Here is a 6265-nt window from a genome sequence, read left to right on the forward strand (position 1 = left end):
AGAACCATAAAGAAAAGACACTTGTTAGGTCCACAGTATTTGCGTACAATGTAAAGCTTTATACTGCAAGCAGGGAGTTTTCAAACCATTCTATGCATATGAACTGTAATTTAGTCTGCAAAAAGAGCACAAACCCCCCAGATTTTTCTCAATGTGTGTATGCAAAATATATATTTGGGCTGCAACTAACGATTATTTTAATAATTGATTAGTTGGCCGATTATTTTTTTCGATTAATCGGATAAAAAATGCAATTTTTTTTTTAATTTAAAGTAATGTAATAAAAAACGTACAATTTACACTTTCATCTCTTTATTGCAATGGCGTCTCGCTATTTACCTTCTTATTTTACTGACATAAAAGCTACAAGAACCCAAACAGTGTTTCTCAAACTAGGTTTTAATACAAAGTTATTAGTAAATATTAATTCATATATTAACTTTTTTCATATTTAATAAAAACTGAGAAAAAAGCCTTGTTTATATTTGCTTTTATTTACCAAACTGCCCCCAGTTATGCACATCTGACCCCCAGCTTGGCACTCTGCCCCCATATATGCCTTATACCTCTTATATGCCAGAGATTCCACTGTACCCCCAATATGCCTTATACTCCTTATATGCCAGTGATATCCAACTGAGCCCCCTGATATACCTTTTACCCCCAGATATGTCTTATGCCCCCCTGATATGCCTTATAACTTCCAATATGCCACTCGCCCCCATTTATGCCTTATACCTCCCTATATGCCACTGTGCACCCTGATATGCCACTCTGAAATTCATTATACCCCCCATACACCACTCTACCTCCCCTATACACCACTCTAACTCCCCCAGATATGCCATTCTGCCTCCCTGAAATTCATTATACCCCCCATACACCACTATAACTCCACTCTGTTATATATACTCCACTCTGCCTCCTCCCCCCCTCCCATACACCACTCTGCCTCCTCCCCCCCTCCCATACTCCACTCTGCCTCCTGTCAGCAACGCAGGTTCACAAGACACAAGGGAGCCGGGTAGAGAGGCAGAGTGGCATATGGGAGGGGGGAGGAGTCAGAGGAGTGCATGGGAGGGGGGAGAGAGACGGAAGTGAGAGACCGGCCGACAGTGAGGGGAATCCAGGTCCCCTGCAGTTTGCGGGGGATCTGCATTCTAGTGTTATAATCCGATCTCTGAGGTCGGATTATATAAGGATAAAATCGATAATCGATTCGCCTAATCGATAATGAAAATCGTTGACGATTTTCATTATCGATTTTATCGATTAGTTGTTTCAGCCTTATATATTATACCGTATTTGCTCGCTTATAAGATGTTTTTTCCAGCGCAAAAGCTGTCAGAATACCCCTCGTCTTATAATCAGACCTCAAATAGGTCTGACTATGAGACTAAGATCCAGATCCCCTGCAGCGCTGCTCCTGTCTGGTAACCTCCTCCGACCCCCGACTACACACCTCTACTCACCCGCCTTGAGGTGTGTAGTCGGGGCAGCGGGAAGGAGGTGCCGTTAGCAGCGTGGGTTGTCTGCGTCCATTGCGCATACACCCTCCGGCAGTAAGAGAGAATTCCCTGCAGCGGTGTGGGGGAGCTCTCCTCACTGACAGCCGGGGAAGCTCTGCACGATGGATGCAGACAACCCCCGCTGGTAACCGAACCTCTTTCCGGCTACAGGGGAAGTTTCCTACGCGGATCACGTAGACATCTACCCGCTGCTCCGACTACACACAAGGGAGTCAGAAGCATTGGTAAGTTTGGGGGGGGGGTTAAATGGGGGCATAAGGCCCTTCTGTAGGCAGAGTGCTCTATGAAATGCCTTTTAACCCCCTTAATGCCACTCTGCCTCCAGATATACGTTTTAACCCCCTTTATGCCACTCTGCCTCCTGAAATGCCTTATATCTCCCTATATTCCATTCTGCCCTATGATATGCCTTTTAACCCCCTAAATGCCAGAGTGGCATATAGGGGTATAAGGCATTTCTGGTGGCATTTAGACGGTTAAAAGGCATATCATGGGGCACAATGGCATATAGGAGGTTTAAGGCGTTTCTGGGGCAGATGTGCATAACTGGGGAGCAGGTTGGGGGGAAAAAGGAAATAAAAACAAACAAAAAAATATTTTCCTCAATCATAGCTTTTAGTAAAACTTTTTTCCTATAGGGTCGTCTTATATTCAGGCTTTTTCTTTTTTTCCTAAAAAGAGAGAGTACATGCCTAAAATCCCACAAAATGTTCATCTGCTTGTCATGGGTTTGGAAATAGATCATATTCCTTGGGTTTTTAATCTATCGTTGGCATTTCCAGGCAGATATTAGAAGATGAGTGTGACATTTTGCAGGCTGGTTTTTTTTTTTTCTTCAAATCTGCTTTGCTGTAGTATTAAATACCACTCGCAGGTTCCAAAGGCATCCCACAAATGTGTATTTCTGGGCTAGGTTATGTACTGGTTGGCTGGGCATGATAGGAGTGTGATTGCTGTCAACAATCATATATAAATTAATATTGTTACTGTATTTTTTGTCCAATTTTGGTGTTACTTTTAATAAAAGTGTGGTTAACACACCAAAATTGGACAGAAAATTCAACAATATGACTTGGCATGATAGGCGTGTGATCACACAGCAATCACACTCCTATCATACCTAGGCAACCACTAAATGCTGGACCCTAGGCATGATGGGACTGTGATTGCTGTTAGCAATCACACTCCTATCGTGCCAAGTCAGCCAGTACATGCTGAAACCTGGCTAGATAATCCCCTTGTGTATTGATGCTGCCAGCAGTATGGGGTCTGCACATCACTTACAGCCACCCTGTACCATGCTCCCCCACTTACACATCCATGCTATCACACAGTCATATACTCATTCATTCACAGATTAATTCCCTCAATCACGCATACTCATTCAAACCCCCACACCCTCTTAGCTGCACTGCACTGCAGCTCTCTTGATGCCGCTGACAGACTTCAGCAGGGGGCGCGGCCTCCCTCTGCGTTCTCTTGTACTGCACAAAGGAAGCAGGACTGGAGCAGAGTCATGTGATGTGTTCCGCTTCCTCTCTGCAGTACAAAAGACCCTCCCACAGGTAAGCAGCAGGGCCCTTGTGATCTCGGTTTCCCTGGCTGCCGATCTCACGCGGGCCGCACGTTGGACGCCCCTGCTATATGTGTTAAAAATAAAATGACATATTTCACACACCTTTTACAATTTAGTTTGCTTTTTTCCACAGTGTAGATGCTCTGCTTAAAACACAAAACTTAACATATCCTGAATCCTGCAATACACCACGTTTATAGGTTTATACTCTATATGTTCTGATTGGATTAAAGGGTTTTGTAACATTTTTATTTCATCAAAGCAGTAGGATGTATTGAGTTTCTTAGTACTATTTTTTGAAAATATATAGATTTTTTTTTTACAATGCCCTATCCGAGATAAGAGCAACATGAATTGATCCCCTTGGGGTCTTTGTAGACACTGGGGATTTCTTGTAGCTTGAGTGCACCCTTAATGATTTCTTAGTCTCGTCACAGGGTACCATAAAATATTTATGTATTTGGGTGGGCAAGACTTTAACCAGGACCTGCTCATGCGTAATGATGTGGTTTTAAGGAGATGGGATTGATTTTTGTTTTAGTCTTGAGCATAAAACACAGTGCTTTATACAGTAATATAGCATTGACAAAGTTTTATTTAATTGTTCCAATAAATGTCCTTTGTTCTATAGACCTAGAGGGTGCCTTCATCAGTTGTGGTATTTTGAGTGACGTTCCCCATTCAAACACCACATTGAGACAATTCTTTAGGGCGGTGCTAATGATATCCATTGCTTCATTGACTTTAGCTGGGTGCTTAAGACTGAGCAATTCTATTGTTTATTACAAGGTATCATAAGTGTTTTGGCTAATATAACAGAGCTAGAACACATACAAGTGGCCCGTGCAGCTTCTGGAAAAACCTTATTCTAGAACTGGTTGTAAAATAATTGTTCCCCTTTGTTCATTTATTTGTTTCATCCCTTTACAATGTTTGTTTTTTTATTTTTTTATTCACAGTGATGTGTAAATGTGTTTTCTTTGTTTGGTTTACAAGTATATAAATTGGTTAATGAACCAACAGTCACTCAAGCTCTTGGGCTGCAGTTAGGTTAAGCGTTTGTGCACTTCTTTCAGAATTAATGGTCCCTAAACCAGGGGAGAATATATTTAGCATCTTCTAAATAACATTCAGCGTTAGTCAATAATATGGGAAATGCTAAGCTATGTTGCATGTTTGGTAGAGAAGTGTTTCTCTTTGTTATGGTATAGTCGAGTGAATTATACATCACCCCACTCTCCAGGGTCGGCCCATTCATATGGAACATAGCAGAATACTGTTGATCACATGCATCACAACGTCTGCTATAGCATTCTTGAACCGCTGCCCATTGTAAGATGTTTGCCATGTCCTTTAATGGACACATGTTTTCTCCAATAAGATCCCTGTTCATCACCACCTAACCAGTGTAGCCTGTAAGTGAACTTTATCTGACTGCTATAGTATGTGTAATTTTATTAATACAGATTAACTGCCTAACGGTAGGACAAAAGCGTTTCCTTTTAAGCAGTATTTTAGTTACTGTGTAGGTCACCAATTACTTAAACTGAAGATTCTAACATATTTTTAAGGGGTACAGCTGTGCTACTTGGTTATTGTAGGGTACCTCAGACCATTGTTAGGCCAAAAGACTTCCCAGCGCCCCCTTTTGATTCCTCCCCCCCCATTCTTCAATAGTATATAAAGGAAGGTCATTGGTTTGTTGTAGGGGCAAGCCTAGCATCATTGGTGTCTAGGGTACAGCATTTGATAGGGTTGGTTAAATGTGTGTAAACCCCCCACCATAAACAAATAGTGTATGTAAATGTTTTTTTTGTTTTTTTACTCTTACAATTTTTTTGTGAAGCTAAGGCCCTAGCTTACCATTTATTTTAACTGGCAATCTAGAAAGGACCTTATCTAGCAAGAGCGAAAAGGGCGATCTCTAGTTTATCACATGTCCTCTTGTGACCTCTAAAACAGGTAAGAATAAGATAAAATGACTAATCTACTCGCCTTGTGACATCTGTGCGAAATAATTCAGCTGGGATCCTTGGAGAACAGCTGGATCTCTGGAACTTAAGGAATGGTCACATCTGCTACCTGTAACCCGAGTTACACTACTACTTTATATAGATGTATTTGTCAGGACAGCCATAAGTGTTTATAAAGAGATCGTGTTTAGCTGTGCGCATGATAGAGGTAATCCCAGTTACGCAGCATTCAGGAAAACATGATTCCTTGTAACAAGGGCAAACATGTTAATGTATTCATGTTTTGGTTTTTTTAAATATATGGGCATTTTGGGTGTAATTTTATTATATATTCAACTGCCTATGTGTAAAAAGCAAGCTCTACACATACAACCAATTAACTTCATCTGTGATAGAGAGGTTGACAAAAAACCCCAAAAACTTTGTATAGATGGATGAGCCAGCATCGGGCCTCAGCCCAACTTCTTGCTCGGTACAGCCCATGATTGGTGGTAGAATGTGAGCCAGAGCCAAGCTGGCTCAAACACCTCCTTCGTGTAGTGTTTTGGTCATCACGTGCATCTTAGTGCGCTCCGGGTTTATTATGTCAAGTTGATATTTTCCAGCTCTCCAATGAGTCTTTGCTGTCAAGAGCTACTTCACACGGACCTAGTACTGTTTGGAGATTGTACACCTGTTTTGAAAGTGCTTTCCATTTAAATTGCAATTTGTTTCCGTTGAATACACATGGCATGTATTCAAAATGTAAGCGTTTGCTTCTATGTTGTATCTCAAAGGGCTGGTCAATTTTGGGGGGCTTAGCTGCCATGCAAGGTTGCATTGAAAAAATGGGTCTTTCTGAAGAGCTCAGTGAATGGTATTGTGATAGGATGCTGACTTTGCAAAAACTGTGCGGCTTCGTGAAATGTGTTTCCACGGCCGAGCAGTTGCATGCAAGCCTCACATCAGCAAGTACAAAGCCAAGTGTATCGACTGGTGTAAAGCACGCCGCCGCCAGACTCTGGAACAGTGTTCTGTGGAGTGACAAATCACGATTCTCTTAAGTCTCATAAGCGAGTCTGGCATTGTGCCAACTGTAAAGTTTGGGGGAGGAGGGATAATGGTCTTGGGACCGTTTTTTCAGGAGTTGGGCTAATCTTAATGCTTCAAAATACAAAGACCATGATGGACAATGCTATGCTTCTAGC

Source organism: Sceloporus occidentalis, unplaced genomic scaffold (assembly GCF_023333645.1).
Source record: "Sceloporus occidentalis isolate IW3139 unplaced genomic scaffold, rSceOcc1.0.p SCAF_106, whole genome shotgun sequence".
Lineage (NCBI taxonomy): Eukaryota > Metazoa > Chordata > Lepidosauria > Squamata > Phrynosomatidae > Sceloporus > Sceloporus occidentalis.